Source organism: Bidens hawaiensis, unplaced genomic scaffold, assembly GCF_021521415.1.
Source record: "Bidens hawaiensis isolate Kalapana, Puna unplaced genomic scaffold, B.hawaiensis_p1.1 tig00000326_1, whole genome shotgun sequence".
NCBI classification, from domain to species: Eukaryota; Viridiplantae; Streptophyta; class Magnoliopsida; order Asterales; family Asteraceae; genus Bidens; species Bidens hawaiensis.
This window is the reverse complement of record NW_027491025.1, coordinates 7,685,706-7,702,383: the sequence shown is the minus strand read 5'-3', so window position 1 is coordinate 7,702,383 and position 16,678 is coordinate 7,685,706. Positions and strand designations below refer to the sequence as shown.

The 16,678-nt window shown below is 35.9% G+C and overlaps 1 pseudogene across 1 annotated transcript; it reads right to left on the bottom strand.

The window, feature by feature from the left end:
• Positions 1 to 5,895: 5,895 nt before the first annotated feature.
• On the bottom strand, positions 5,896 to 12,560 carry LOC143621760 (TMV resistance protein N-like; annotated as a pseudogene). The gene is made up of 6 exons (XR_013151593.1): positions 12,069 to 12,560; positions 9,909 to 10,144; positions 7,876 to 8,750; positions 7,482 to 7,796; positions 6,517 to 7,077; positions 5,896 to 6,416 (listed from the first exon to the last, which is right to left on the bottom strand). The product of XR_013151593.1 is annotated as a TMV resistance protein N-like (transcript).
• Positions 12,561 to 16,678: the final 4,118 nt, after the last annotated feature.

Below are 16,678 nucleotides of genomic sequence, written 5' to 3'. Positions count from 1 at the left end.
AGTTAGAGGTTTGTGTCCCTTGGTTACGTCATAGTTGCTTTAAGAAGTTTGTATAGTACTATCATTAGTCATAGTTAGATGTTAACGCCCAAAACATGTCATACATTCATCAATGGGACTTGATTGGTATTAGTGGCCATTATAGCATCTATCATGTCCCTGTTGCTACAAGAGTATATGAGTGTAGTGAGCCATAGGCATGTGTCAACGCCCAATAACATGTCATACTTTTATTAATGGGCCATATTGGGCCTTGATTGTTGTTAATGGCCAATATGGTCTCTATCATGTCATAGTTACGTTAACAGGTTGTATAGGAGTGTAGTGAGTCATAGTTGGTCGTCATACTTTGCATTAATGAGCCGTCTTGGGCCTTGATTGTTGTTAGTGACCCATTGTAGTCTTTATCATATCATAGTTGCTCTAAAAGGGTTGAATATGAGTTTAGTGAGTCATAGTTTGGTTAACGCCCAATAATATGTCATACTTTCCTCAATGGGCCTTATTGGACTTAACTGGTATTTGTGGCTCATTATAGGCTTTTATCACATCATAGTTGCTCTAAGAAGGTTATATAGGAATGTCATTAGTCATAGTTAGATGTTAATGGCCGATAACATGTAATACTTTCAACAATAAGTCTTATTGGGCCTTGTCGGTGTTAGTGGCCCATTATAGCCTTTTTTATGTCATAGTCGCTCTAATGGGCCGTATTAGGCTTGAAATCTCTTAGTGGTCTATTACGGCATGTGATATGTAACATTAGATATTTAAGGGTTATATCGTGTTATAGGGAGTTATATTAGATCATAATGGACAAAAACAAGTCATACATGTCCTAATGGACCATATTGGGCCTTGAAATCTCTAATGGCCCATTATGCATATAATTTTAAATTGTGTCTTAAGAGGTACAACTCGCCTAACCCGTCGATATACATTAAACATAGGGATGGCAAATGGGTTGGGTTGGTTCGAAATGGGTTATGGGTTGGATGTGGTATAATTTTAAAAAAAGATTATGAGACTTAAATCTGAAACGGGTTATGGGTCGGATGTGCATAATCTTTCTTGATAATCTACTGATTCATTTGTTAAATCTGAAACGCCAAGTTGTCAACATGTACATTTGTATAAGTGTAGCTAACACTTACATTTGATTGTATCAGGCACAAGTGGACCCTTTTTTATTATCATGGTAACGTCATACGCTGGTTATTCATAAATCAAACGTGTAAAGCATGAAATACCTTGGTTATTCATCGTGAAGGACAACGACTTGAGTTTGAATTCCTTTGAAAACTGACTAGGGACAGGGATGAGGAAAATGCGCTTGCATACACAACTGCTTAAAATCGTGTTTAGAACAAAAATGGGCCCAAATTATCGTGTTTTGAACAAAAAGGCCCAATTAATAATTTTTTAAGCAAAATGGCCCATTGGAAAAAATAATATAGTCTTTAGTCACATATTAAAATTAAAGCTTTCACTATAATCACACCTAATTAATTAGTAATATTTTTACACACCTAATAAAATGAAAAATTATAATATGGATAATACCGATCTATAAAGACAGAAATTATTTTTAGAGTCATTATTGTATAACCTTTAGTCACATTGTTACATAAATACATGACCCTAACACACTTTTAGTCACACTCTTTTGCAAAGAATGTAACTGTGACTATAAACTACTAAGACAACACTAACGTTTCCTTAAAAAATGTAAAGAATGTAATGGTCACATGTTGACTATAAAGTACTTACACTTCACTAACATTTCCTTAGTAATGAACTTTAGTCACACCTAACAAAGTGAACAATTAGGGGGGGGGGGGGGTCGTGATGGGAGCTCCCATCACGAGTGATGGGGGGTTTAGCGTGATGGTTATCACGTGTTTCGTGGGTTAGTGTGATGGTGAACACTATATATATATATATATATATATATATATATATATATATATATACACACACACACACCCCAAATACACTCCTTTCACTCACACAAAAGTGTGTGTGTGTGTATATATATGTATATATGTATGTATGTATGTATGTATGTATACCAAAACCCATCACACTACCACCACCCCCACTAAATTCCATCACTGGTGATGGAATGTGGTGAGATGAGGTGGCACACCCTCATTGGGTGTTGCAAGTGATGGAAAAAAAACCACCCCCACCACCAACATGTGTTACTTATAGTCACATATTTATGCATTTACCATTACCATAATATATAATTTATCACACATCCATATTCGAGCTGTGACCAAAAAGTAATTATACATCAATAACGATGATTGTCTATTGAACATTTAGGCACACCTAACAAAGAGAACAATTAACATATTATACTTCTAGTCACATATTGTATGCATTTACCATCACCATAATATATATTTTATCACACATCCGAATTGGAGATGTGGCAAATAAATACTTATACATCAATAATGTTGCCTTAGTATTAAAAATTTTAGTCACACCTACTAAAATGAACTGTGACTATAAACTACTTAGACTTCACTAACGTTTTCTTAGTAATTACTATTAGTCACACCTAATAAAGTGAACAATCACCAAATTGTAATTCTAGTCACATGTTTTTTTTCCATTAACCATGACCATAATATATAATTTGTCACACATCCATATTCGAGCTGTGACCATAAACTTCTTATACATCAATAACTACTTCGTTAGTTTAAATTTGTAGTCACACATAATAAAATGGAAGCTGGCCATTTGTTACTTCTAGTCACATGTTTTTACATTTGTCATGACTATTAGCTTTCGTTAGTGACACACTGTAATTTTAACTGTCATCGTAAACTTTAACATATGGTAACACAATTAATTAGTGTGACTAATAAACATAAACTTAATGTCACACAAACAAATGTTTACTATCATTGTAAATTACATTTACTCACAGTTACGTTATGTCACTGAATGTGCGCCATTATATAGTGACACAAACAATTGCCATATGTGACCATATGTTTATCTATGGTATCACAAAAAAATTACATTTGTGACAAACGAAAAACGTGACCAAATAGTGACATTTGGTCACATTCCGATTAAACGTCACTAATATTTGTGACATACGTTATGTTTAGTGTGACAAAAGAGGTGATTCTTTATGAAATAGTCACACAAGCCCGCTGAAATCGTCACCAAAACATTCTAGGAATTTTCAAGCATACATACGGTGACATTATTCTTCGAAAGTGTCACATAGACCTGACGGGGTGTATGTCACTAAAACTCGATTTTGCCTAGTGTACTAGGCGCCCGACCTGTTTTTTTTTTCAAAAAACCGGCGGCTGGAAGATTTTCTCGGTGGCGATGCACCATCACCTTTGTTCAGTTGGTATTCATCTTCCTGTAGGGTTTCATGAAAAACGAAAATCAACACAGAAAAAACACACTATAATACAATTGAATGTTAATGAACAAAGATTGACAAATAAACTGATGTATATATTAATGAATGATCAAATCGATCTTATTGTTCTGAAAGATAATACATCGACACTATAAATACATGACAGTTGTAACTGTTTTGTGTAACCGTTCATCTAACAACTGACACTAACATAAACCTAACTTAACCTAATATACGTTTGTTACAATATGACACATATGGGATTTAATGTTGTCTAGCCCGTTACATACTTTCAGAAATAATTATAAAACATAATAATATTTTGAACAGTCCAATATACATCCTTGATCAGGAGATTAAGTTCCAACACACCTCCCTAATCTCTTGATCATAGATTGCTTTCTCCACATCTTGCACTTGATTCAGACAATGATTTCAAATGAGCTTGACTCATTTGAATCTTTCTCGCTTGCATCTTCAACAACCTCGTCTTCAATATTTCTTGCGAAGTGGCTGTTTGGCGGTCCAGCTTGCTGGTAACCTGTACTTCTTTTCTTGAAAGGCAGGGCCTTGATCTTCTCTTCATTACTACTTGTTTTGCTTATGTTATCAACAAGTTCTTCCAAATCTTTGTCTTCAAAGTACCCTTTTTTGGTGATTGTTTGATAATACCATTCGAGTGTGTTTAAGTACTTGTAGTAGACCATTTGGATATCGCTACCTTGATCTATTCGAAAACCCAACTTGACTGCCAAATCAGTCATTTTTTACCCTGAGTAACCTTCCTAAAACCTCCAAGCATATGAACTTCCATATACAAATCAAGCAGATCGACAATAATACCATCCTCTAACATAGGGGGGGAACTCTTTTCCCTTTTCATTTTAAAGGGTTTCTATGAACCATTTAACAATATCTTTGAATTCGGTTCTAAGAAAGTTTCTATGCATAAGGAACATATTGTTAACTTGTATCATATTCATGAACATGATACACATGTCCCAGTTTACATCAATCTTGTTTCCCTCTTTTACTTCTTCCAAATAATCAAACATTATATCGGCCTCATGTTGATGGAATTTTAACAAACTTAGGGAATTAGGCTTTACAATTTCTTTATCTTTCTAGCCTCAAAATTCCCTGAATTCTCACTTTTATCAACATTTGAAATTTCCTTAAAATTCTTTGAAATAACACATGTAGGCCCATCAAAATCTATATCAAATCCTTGCAACATCAATTGTTCCTTACTGAAAATATTTTTTGTAGATTTAGGAACATATTGAATATGGGGAATCCTTTCTATCTTATCATCCACATAAATTTCGGTCAACCCTAGCCCGTAAACAAACATCGGATTGTTTTGGTGATCTTTTTCCACTTTATATGTGGATTTGAAATCACAAAACAAAGTCAGGCGACTTGTTTGATGTTTCTTTATGCTAGGGTTTACATACCAAATGTTATCCCAATTGCCATAATCCGTCCTCTTAACAAGATAATCGATATCTTTTGGTTTGGATTCAATAGGGAAGATAAACTTGGATAACTTACTTGGACATGCATAAGCATAGTGACCAAAATCCTGACAACGATAACAACGAACTTCTGAGAGATCTTCCAGACTACTCGGTTCCATATCGTCTTTACCACAAATCCATGCACCATGGCCTTCATTCTTTCTTCTGGGTGCATTTACAAAACGATGTCGGTGGAATTTCGCCCGGTTAATGATCATCTTCGCTGCTTGGTGTTTAAAACGGTTCTGTGTAGAAACCCTAGATGAATCTGCCTTCAAGATTAACCGTGACAACGCGGTTGATAGTCTTCTCACCGGTGACGTCTTCATGGTGTTGTCAAATCTCCCAAACGTTCGGATCGATTCGAGCCCCTTGGCTCTGATTCCACTGTTGGTATTCATCTTCCGGTAGTGTTTCATGATAAACGAAAATCAACACAGAAAAAACACACTATAATACAATTGAATGTGAATGAACAAAGATTGACAAATAAACTGATGTATATATTAATGAATGATCAAATCGATCTTCTTGTTCTGAAAGATAATACATCAACACTATAAATACATGACGGTTGTAACTGTTTTTTGTAACCGTTCATCTAACAACTGACATAACATAAACCTAATATATGTTTGTTACAATATGACACATATGGGCTTTAATGTTGTCTGGCCCGTTACATACTTACAGAAATAATTAACATAAGTTTTGACCCAATATATAAAATAAAACATAATAATATTTTGAGCAGCCCAATATACATCCTTGATCAGGAGATTAAGTTCCAACACACCATCTGCAACCCGTCTCTCCTACCGATACACCAGCAACACCATGGCCTGATACCGCCAAGGCTGTGCTCAAGTGATAGCAAGAGAAATGCATCATGTATGTTGAATTGTCCAGTTGACTTATACAATCAAAAACTTTGAAACTCAAAAGTTAATTTGGATGCCGAGTCATGTTTATTTATATGGGCTTCAGGGTATTGTTAGTTCAGATGCCGAGTCATGTTGAATTTTGATCTTAGGTGTATACTGAGAGGAAGAAGAATCCGTTGATGTTTCTGTTAGACCACTTGTACATTTCTTCTCAACTAGTGTAACTCCAAAACCACTACAAGTGTCAAATTCATTTTCAAAAGAAAGAGCTTTGTATGTTTGATCCCACCAAGCAGTGTGGCTCAGTAAACCAAATGAAACATACCACACCCATGTCATATACTTATCGCCATCACTCTCCTCCCACATCACATCATCTTCAGAATCGTCACCGCTCACCTGCTTCATACTTATCCATATACGATATGGAATAGCGGAAGGGTCGTATGAAGTAACGACACACATTAAGAAACCGGAGAAGTCATTGCACCAGTTCTCTGGAAGTTCCAATCTACAACGCCTTCCTCTACGCAAATGTGGTCTAAACCCTTTTGGAATCTCGCAACCTTCAAGTTGAAGACGCATAGAGCCATGTTCAGTAGTCTTTCCCTAATTGATCAACAATGATTCATTATATATATATATACACACACATGGCCTATATATGGTATTACATAATTGATTTACAAAAGGAGAGAGATATATATACCTTAAGCAAGAATTTTAGTAATCTGTCACTCCACCCATCTATAAGAGAGACTTGACATAACTGTTTACAATTTTTGTAAAAATCTTCAACGAGAGTCAGTGACTTACATTGGTACATTGTGAGAATAGCTAAACTTGATGGAAGCTCGGGCAAATCAAGAAGCTTGTCACAAAATGAAAGGTTGAGGCTTTTGAGTCAAGTAAGTTGCGAGAGGCTAAAATCTAGTCGTGCAAAACTGTTACAACTTAGATTTAGCGTTTCTAAATTCAATAACTCACCAATACCACATGGTATATCCTCGTCTTTCAAATAACATGACATTATTAGTAGATACTTGATGTTTTTCATCTGACTAATTGTTGGAAGCCTTTTAAACGTGCGGCATTTAAACACCTCTAAGTATTCGAGACTTGTATGATTTTCAAATGATGGGTGAATCTCTTCCAACTCCTTACAGGAATGGAGTGTCAGTTTTTTAAGATGCGGGAGTCCATCAAAATTTGGTGTGCTAGATAGCTTCTCCATGCGAACGAGTTTAAGCACTTTCAAATGTGGTAGATGCTACAAAGTTTGGACGAGTTATTTTAATGTTATTAGTAATCATATTGACACAATATTAAAGTTCTCATGTACATTCCATTACTAAAAGAATTTATGTATTATATTGGATAGGTGTAAACTATATGATTATTTAATAAACTTAACCTTATTTAATTTTATATTTCTAGAAAAAAGTTGGTGAATTAGAATGGCCTGTAGCATTTTTCAAGTCATGCTACACTAGCATTTAAAAAATTGTCCATAAACTGGATCTCACCTTTTGTATTTCCTAACTAAATGAATTATTTCTTTTAATAAACTAAATAATCTTTAATATCTTACATATATAAAAAACACACATTTTACCAGCTTGTTAATTGTGTAATTGCTGAAAATTTATTTGCACGAAGCTAATGATGAAATACCTGGTAACCCTTCCAAAGTTCTTTTTGCTTGCTATCACTCAATTTTAGAACAACAAGCTTCATTGGAAGGAAACCGCCTAGGAACGGACTTCTTGCAGGATAACCATACCATTCAATATAACGCAACTCATTTGACAGAAAATTAGGCCCTTCATCCTCATCCTGACTCATAGTAGACACACTAAGCCACCTTAGTTTCTTCATGTTTGAAACAAGCTTACATAAGGGTAATGAATAATCATGATCACGAGCCTTCCAGGGGAGTGCAAGTGCAGGTAAAGGTTTATATAGCATGGCTTCAATCTTGTTATTTTCCTGCAATAAAGAGGAAATATGTATCATGAACTACACAAATAAGATAACGTATATATCCTTTTAAAAGCATAACATTTACCCTTGCTGCATCCCCAAAACACATCTCTTTGATTTCATCACTTTTCCAAACTCTACTATGCTCTTTGGGATTCTTAGGATGTTCCCCTCTAACAATGTAGTATCCCATTTCTTGGACCAGATCATGCATATCAAAGCTAACACCAAACTCAGTGTCATATACAGTAATGAGAGATTTTTGTCTCAACACCTTTATCCCTATTTCTGGGTGTAAATCGCAAGCTTCAAATATCTCTATTGCATCATCTATGGTCCAACCTCGTCTAAAGAAACATGCAATGTCCAAAAATAACTCTTTCTCCATTGTTTTAAGTCCATCGTAGCTAATTTTTAGCTTTTCCACTATTTTCATTTCTGGAATATGTTTTACTCTGTCCAAGGTACTCGTCCACTCTTTCTTGTTTTTGTCATATAGAAAAGAACCTAAAATCTTAATTGCCAATGGAAGACCAGCAGCATAAGAGACCACAAGTAATGAAAGTGTCTCGTAATCTTCTACAGGGTCTTCTTCATTATATGCATGTCTTTTAAATAGTTGGATAGCCTCATAATCTGATAATAATGTGACAGGATAGACATGGTCTACCTTGTGGGTTCTTAGCAAATGTTCATCTCTACTTGTGATTATTATTCTGCTCCCACTACCAAACCAGTTATGTTTTCCGGCCAATGCCTCTAGTTGGCTAAGGTTGTCGACATCATCAAGAAGTACCAACACTTTTCTACGACATAACATACTTTTCATCGTGTGTTTTCCTTCCACAACACTATGTACATTCACTTCTTTTTTGAAAAGAGTTGATAAAATATTCTCTTGCAGTTTATTCAACCTATACTTGTTGGCTTCCTCTCGAACATTCTCCACAATACAATGACCTTGAAAATGTTTTGAAATTTCCATATAAACGGATGTTGCAAGAGTAGTCTTACCACCACCCCCAACCCCCCATATCCCGACCATGGACACACCCCCTGACCCAATCTTAGCAAATGTTCATCTCTACTTGTGATTATTATTCTGCTCCCACTACCAAACCAGTTATGTTTTCCGGCCAATGCCTCTAGTTGGCTAAGGTTGTCGACATCATCAAGAAGTACCAACACTTTTCTACGACATAACATACTTTTCATCATGTGTTTTCCTTCCACAACACTATGTACATTCACTTCTTTTTTGAAAAGAGTTGATAAAATATTCTCTTGCAGTTTATTCAACCTATACTTGTTGGCTTCCTCTCGAACATTCTCCACAATACAATGACCTTGAAAATGTTTTGAAATTTCCATATAAACGGATGTTGCAAGAGTAGTCTTACCACCACCCCCAACCCCCCATATCCCGACCATGGACACACCCCCTGACCCAATCTTAGCAAATGTTCATCTCTACTTGTGATTATTATTCTGCTCCCACTACCAAACCAGTTATGTTTTCCGGCCAATGCCTCTAGTTGGCTAAGGTTGTCGACATCATCAAGAAGTACCAACACTTTTCTACGACATAACATACTTTTCATCATGTGTTTTCCTTCCACAACACTATGTACATTCACTTCTTTTTTGAAAAGAGTTGATAAAATATTCTCTTGCAGTTTATTCAACCTATACTTGTTGGCTTCCTCTCGAACATTCTCCACAATACAATGACCTTGAAAATGTTTTGAAATTTCCATATAAACGGATGTTGCAAGAGTAGTCTTACCACCACCCCCAACCCCCCATATCCCGACCATGGACACACCCCCTGACCCAATCTTAGCAAATGTTCATCTCTACTTGTGATTATTATTCTGCTCCCACTACCAAACCAGTTATGTTTTCCGGCCAATGCCTCTAGTTGGCTAAGGTTGTCGACATCATCAAGAAGTACCAACACTTTTCTACGACATAACATACTTTTCATCATGTGTTTTCCTTCCACAACACTATGTACATTCACTTCTTTTTTGAAAAGAGTTGATAAAATATTCTCTTGCAGTTTATTCAACCTATACTTGTTGGCTTCCTCTCGAACATTCTCCACAATACAATGACCTTGAAAATGTTTTGAAATTTCCATATAAACGGATGTTGCAAGAGTAGTCTTACCACCACCCCCAACCCCCCATATCCCGACCATGGACACACCCCCTGACCCAATGTCAAACAGTGATTCTAAATCTTGAAAGCGAGCCCTCATTCCAACAAGATCTTCATCAACACATGAATTTAACATGAACAATTTATCCAAAATTGCATCCACAATTTTTTTGATGAACTGTGATTCATGCCTGTGTATCATATGGAAAATTATTGTATCAACAAACTAAAAAGATCGAACGAGTTACAAACAAATTTGAAATCTTAATTAACTAAATTGAGGCAAGTTCGAATTTGAAGTTAGAATTTCATGAATTGGAAGAGTGATGCGAAGCCGGGTAAATAATAAAAAATAACTCTGAGACATCCATCAATCCAATTCCAACAGTGCCCAAAACAATCTAACTAAATTACGAGTTCATTATCTGTACGGGCCTAATAAATATAAAAATGAATTTTGATATCTATGCACACAAAATAAAATAACTCTAAGATTACACAAAAGCTTTTAAACGAGTTAACTTAAGTTCGATCCCTTTTAATTAAAAGGAGTAGCTTAGAGAAAGATCTAGCTCGGCACGTTTAGACATGGTAGTCAGTAAAAAATATTGTACTAATAGAACAGAAAATTTGTACTATAAAACTTTATAATTAAGTTGTAAATGTTGAAAGTTATGCCCCAAAAACAGCACTTGTAGACAATCGTGATCAAACACCAGATCACGGCTCTTTCTTTTATTGAATTACATAGACCTGAAACGTATATGTAAAAATATCATACCAAAACAAACAATACTAAAGTGCTGTTTGACTTTTATTGAATTAAACCATGCTTCCTTATTTGAGTCGATTTCCTACCATTCAAAATATCATACCAAAACAAACAATACTAAAGTAAAACTAATACTAAAAATAGTAACACTAAAATTAAACTTGTTAACCATCAGACCGTTTCAAGATTAAGTTTCAACTAAGGGTGTACATGGGTCGGTTTGGGTGGTTTTTGGCCAAACTCATAACCATAACCGATATAGCGGTTAATAGATAATCATAACCATAACCGATCTGTCATGGCGGTTTCGGTTAAACGGTTATAACGAGTCGGTTATGGTTCTTGGTACCGGTACCGAAATATTCGTTCTGGTATCGTACCGGTACCGATCCTGAAACTCAAAACTTTGGTACCAAATCGGTACCGGTACCGAATTTGCTCATCCCTAATATTGAGGAAGATACCAGTTGGTGTCTAGCTGGGTTGGATAAGGCTTGGGCTTTCCTATGGGAGGTCTCAAGTTCGAATCCCACTCCGGGCAGCCTTGAGGTACCCGTCACCAATGAAGTTCTACTAAGACAGGGAAGCCGTAGTGGCGCGGGTTCGATCCTGAGGGTCGGCCCAGATCTGTCGCGGACTGAATGGAGGTGTTTTACCGGCGTCATACCTCTTGCGGGGTGGGGTGATGGGTATCCAAATGGGTACCGGGGTAAGGGTTCCCTCCTCCAACCCTTTTTTTAATATTGAGGAAGATAATATGTTAACAGACTTACCTCTACCCCGTAGAAATATAGAGGCTCTACCCAGTAGAAATATAGAGGCTGCTTCCGGTGAGACACCCGTCTCGATAGTAGTTTTGCATCAAGACTTGGACATAAGGCGCATAAACTCAACCATCGGGACATCGGCCGATTGGTGCATGCACCCTTGTCTTTAGGCTATCAACGCCACCACATAATGCCTACCTTCCGCCACTTTTAACGTTAACGACAATAATGAAACATTAGAATGAATGAATATGGTAACCAATATCACCAATATTATTATTATTGGTCACGCACTAATTCTAATTTCCAAAACCTTATTTTTTGATTATAGTTACATAAATGGAGCGGTTCGGTTATGGTGGGTTTGGAATTAACATTAACCAAAACCAACGCACATTTGGCGGTTTTCAAAATATCATTAAACCGACCCATCGGTTATATCAGTTATCGGTTAAAATCGGTTACGTTATGGTTCGGTTTGCGATTATGTCGGTTAATTTGCTACCCCTACTTTCAACCGTAAAAACACGTTTACTATACTCGCGCGTTAGATAAAAAAACTAAAAAAAAAGTTACCCGTCGGCAATGTTCTTGGGCTCCCATCCAGCGATGTTACTGACATCAACAAGTGCTTTTCTCCATATTTGAGCTCTGGTGACACCATGATTTTTCACCACCTGTTTGGCAAATGCTTCTCCAAATTTCCTTTTTTGACTTCTCGCATCTGCAGGTTCCACGCCATAAAATATGGGTATAACAGTTAGCTCTCTCTCATCCTTGCATTTCATAACATGTGCAAGTTCTTCCAAACACCAAGAAGAATCAGCGTAGTTTTCGGAGAATATTATCAAAGCTATTTGTGATTCTTCAATAGCCTCGAACAAGGATGGATTCCCCTCGGGGAAGTGATTCATCATCCTTGTAAACACGGATCAGGTGTTGTTTAAGACTCGAATATAATAGATGATCTACAAATGTCTTGCGGGTGTCTTCTCCTCTAAAACTAAGAAACACGTCATATTTACATGACCATCGATTAGTGTAAGAAGATGAGGATGATGAAGCCATTGATCGACGTGTTCAGAATTTGTATTTGTATATATAATAATTGGAAACCAGAATTAAACTCACTTGAGATTTGAGAAAGAGAGTCTCACCTTGGTTTTTGTTTCTACAGCTGGAAAAGAAAATAGTATTTTTTTTTCTTTTTCCTTTTAAAATCAAAGCAGTAGTGGTAGTTGTATATAAACGGTATAAATTGGTTGTGGTTCAATGGTGAAGCACTCATTTTACAAAGTGAGAGGTAGGGGGTTCAAACCTCACTAATATGGGAGATATGAGGGATGACCCTGACTTGCTAGAGTTCGAGTCCTGATCTCACCCGGTTTTACAGGCTCCTCGTTGTCGTGCCATTTGGCGGGCGTGGAGGTCGGGTTTTATCCGGTGAATCCCTCAATAGGTGGAACACTAGAGGATCCATCCGTCCGGACTAGTGGCCGGCTCGGGCTAGCCAATGGGGGCCGCGTACGGAGTACCCAGCGTTACTTAGTTGGTCGTTCAAAAAAAAAAAGTTGTATGTAAACGGTCTAAATTTGACCAGAGTCAAACTCTGCTTGTGTATTGTTTTTTCGAGCTTAACTCGTTTATTATCTATTAATTAATTTATATACCTTCTTAATTATTTTTATATATTTCTAGAAGGACCTTAAACGAGTTTAATCTTGGCTTGCCTCATGTAGTACCGTAAACGACTCAAAGCTCGGCTCGAGCTAAACTATGCAGTGTATTTTTTTATGTAAATTAACACATAAAATTCCAAGATAGGTAAAACTTATAAATACACAAGGCTCAAACTCGGGTACGTAACTGAACGTGCTATATTTGAGACTCGATCTCGAACTCGAAAAAGCTCGACTTATTTCGAGATTTTTATCGATTAGAGTTCGAGTCACTCGTTAGTGACTTGGCTTGTTTGTACCCTAGTTGTAGGCTACGTTGCACAATAACTAACTAATCTATGTCTATATACAGGGGTGTAGACTAGTTGGGGCCAGGGGTAGCCCCCACCCCCTCCGTTTTTTCGCTTAGTAGTGTAAATGTATCCTTTTACGGTCGAAAAATTTTATACATAGTGTAAATTTATACGTGTTTGACCGAAATTTAGAGTCCGCCCCCTCCGTTTTTTCGCTCGGTAGTGTAAATTTATCATTTATCGCCCGAAAACTTGTATACATAGTTTAAATATACCCGTTTCTGACCGATGTTTTGAGCCCGACCCCTTCGTTTTTCGCTCGATATTGTAAATAAATCCTTTTTCGGGTGAAAATTTCTATATACATAGTGTAAATATACCTGTTTCGCACCAAAATTTTGAGCCAGTACGGCCCCCTCAACATGTATATCCAAGCTTCGTCACTGTCTATATATAAAGCATTTAAAACGAGTATCTTAAAATTTAAGTATCTTAGAATATATATATCTAATTGTACAACCCTTTGTATGTATGATATTAAGAGGCATATGTCTTTTAGATCCATCAACGCTTAAAAATTACTTACAACTTGTCGCCCTAGCTAATCTTTACTCTGGCTTTGACTATTTATAAATTTTTTATGAAAATATATATGTAATGACATTTAAATACATTTGTTTATTTGATTTCTAAAGAAGGTTAAAATTAAAATACAAAGGGAAACAAAAATGAGAAGTGAGAGAAAGATTTTTGACCATACAAAAAAACTCCTTAATAAAAATTTCAAAAAATAATAAAAAATCATAACTCAAAATATAAATAAAAACGAAAAAATTAAAAAACCAAAATGTTTCCCCCGTCATTCTCGTTCAAAAAACGACAAAAAAACACAATGTAGAGAAAAAAATATACAATGCCGAAAATAAACAAACAACACAATAATAAATAGAATAAAAAAGACACAATTGGTCGCAAAATTTAACACAATGTCGATATAACATAATGTTGAGTAATATAACACAATATCAAAAATTCACAATGTCAAGGAAAAAAGACACAATCAATGACGAAAATAAACACAAAACACAATGATAAATAAAAAAACACAATGATGAAGACGATGGAAAGATTTTTACGCTTTACAATATTTCAATTTTTATTAAGTATTGAGTTATTATTTTTTTATTAATATTTCATTATTTTTGTGAGGAGATTTTTTTAGCTAAAAATCATTCGCATTCTTCTCATGTATCTCGCAGAATAACTTGACCCTCTAAAGAAATACAACTAAAACACAAATGTAATAACTAAATGATTTAGTAAGGCGATTACTATCTTTTACAAATATTATGTTATTAAAAACCATTCATTCCATTTACTAAGATTTCAAGCAGAAAACAAAATTAAAAGTTAACCGTGACAAACATACATAAAACGTTATTCAATAGTTCCATGTTTTAACCTTTGAGCAGTGGCGAAGCTTTGGCGTAACGAAGTGGTGACCAAAGTTACGGACTAAAAAATTTCCAGGTCAACGATCCAGTTCTTGTCGGTGGTTCGGTTCAGGTCGGATCAAAAAATACAACATCTATATATCTGATTTTTTTTTCATTCATTCAAACGATTTATCTTACAATAAAAAAATCTAGGTAATATTTTAACCAACAAATACCTAAAATATTCATAACAATGCAAGAGCCGAGAAGAAAGGTGAGTAACTTAGAAGAAGAATTAAAAGCAGCTCGACGACCTTTAAGATTTTTGAATTCCTAAATTATGGATTCCGAATCAAATGTTTAAGCAATTTCTTTTTCTACGTAAACCACAAAACTATTCAATAGGGTGAGTTAAAGTAAAATTTCACCATACAATACCAATTACAAGTTTAGTTGATCAATTTCCCCAAATACCCAATTCCACAATTACAAATCCTAATTTTATAATTCTTGAACATTAATAAATATAAATGTAATACAATGTTTAATAACAACACAAAGATGAACTATTACCTTGTTGACAAGGTTGAGCTTACAGACGTCGGCGGTAAGCGGTCGACGGTGGGTGGTTGTGGGCTGTGGTGGACGGCGGTAGAAACATCAGAACAGAACAGGGGTGAGGGACTTAGGGACGCATGTTTCTTATTTCAAAATCCAACCCCGTTGTTTTTTTATGTTATATTTAAATAAATTTTCTTTTTACAAAACAAAGCTTTTAAGTTTTATTTTATAATTTTTGTTTATAAAAACTATGAGGTTTTATTAAGAAAAATCAAACGATGGGGTATTATATATATAAAAATAGTGGTCACCAGTAGCATTTTGGAAAAATACATCAGAGTTGACTACACTTAATACCTATAAAATTTTTTGAAAAAAATCGCGAAATTTACCCTACTAACGGAGGAAACGGCAGTGGCCGGGGCCACCCCGGTCCCCCATTGAGTTGCGCCCCTGCTTTTAAGTACATGATTATATATGAATATTTTTATTAAGTATACCAAATTATATACCTGAAACACGTGGGTATACCCGATACTCGATAGGTAGTTATCCAACAGATACCCGATGGGTTTGGGTTGTGTCTAGAAAAAACATTTTTAATTGGGTATGTGTTTAGGATTACCTAAACTTGTCCCAAACCCAACCCGTTGTTATCCCTATAAACAACAGGTATATGGTAGGGTAGAAAAGTATACATAGTGACAAATAAAAATCTAAAGGAAGCGAAGACAAGAATGTATCATGCAAAAGTCACCAACCCCAAGAGTAGGTAACGTTGTGAAAAACGATACAAGCCCCTAAAAGTACTTTGGTCTATTTGGTATGGGGTAATAGAATAGACGATGGAATGGAATGAGCGAAAGAATGGAATGGACGAGGTAATGGAACTGATCATTATCATTCCAATTGACATGTTTGGTTACCATGTAAGAATGTCATAAGTTATTAACTTTTATTTTTTGATAAGTTAGAAAAAGCCAGAATAAAATAAAAATGGTAGTGAGTGACAGTTGGATACAGGTGGTGGGCGGCGAGCAGTAATGGTGGTGGTGGGTGGTGGAAGACGATGGTAGGCAGTGGTGGGTGGGTGGTGGTGACAGCGGAGGTGGTGGTGGTGGTGTTGGGCGGCGGAGGCGGTGGTGGGTGTTGATGGTGGTGGTGAGAGGACAATGGGTGGTAGTGGTGGGAGGGTGGTGGATGTGATATAGTGTGAA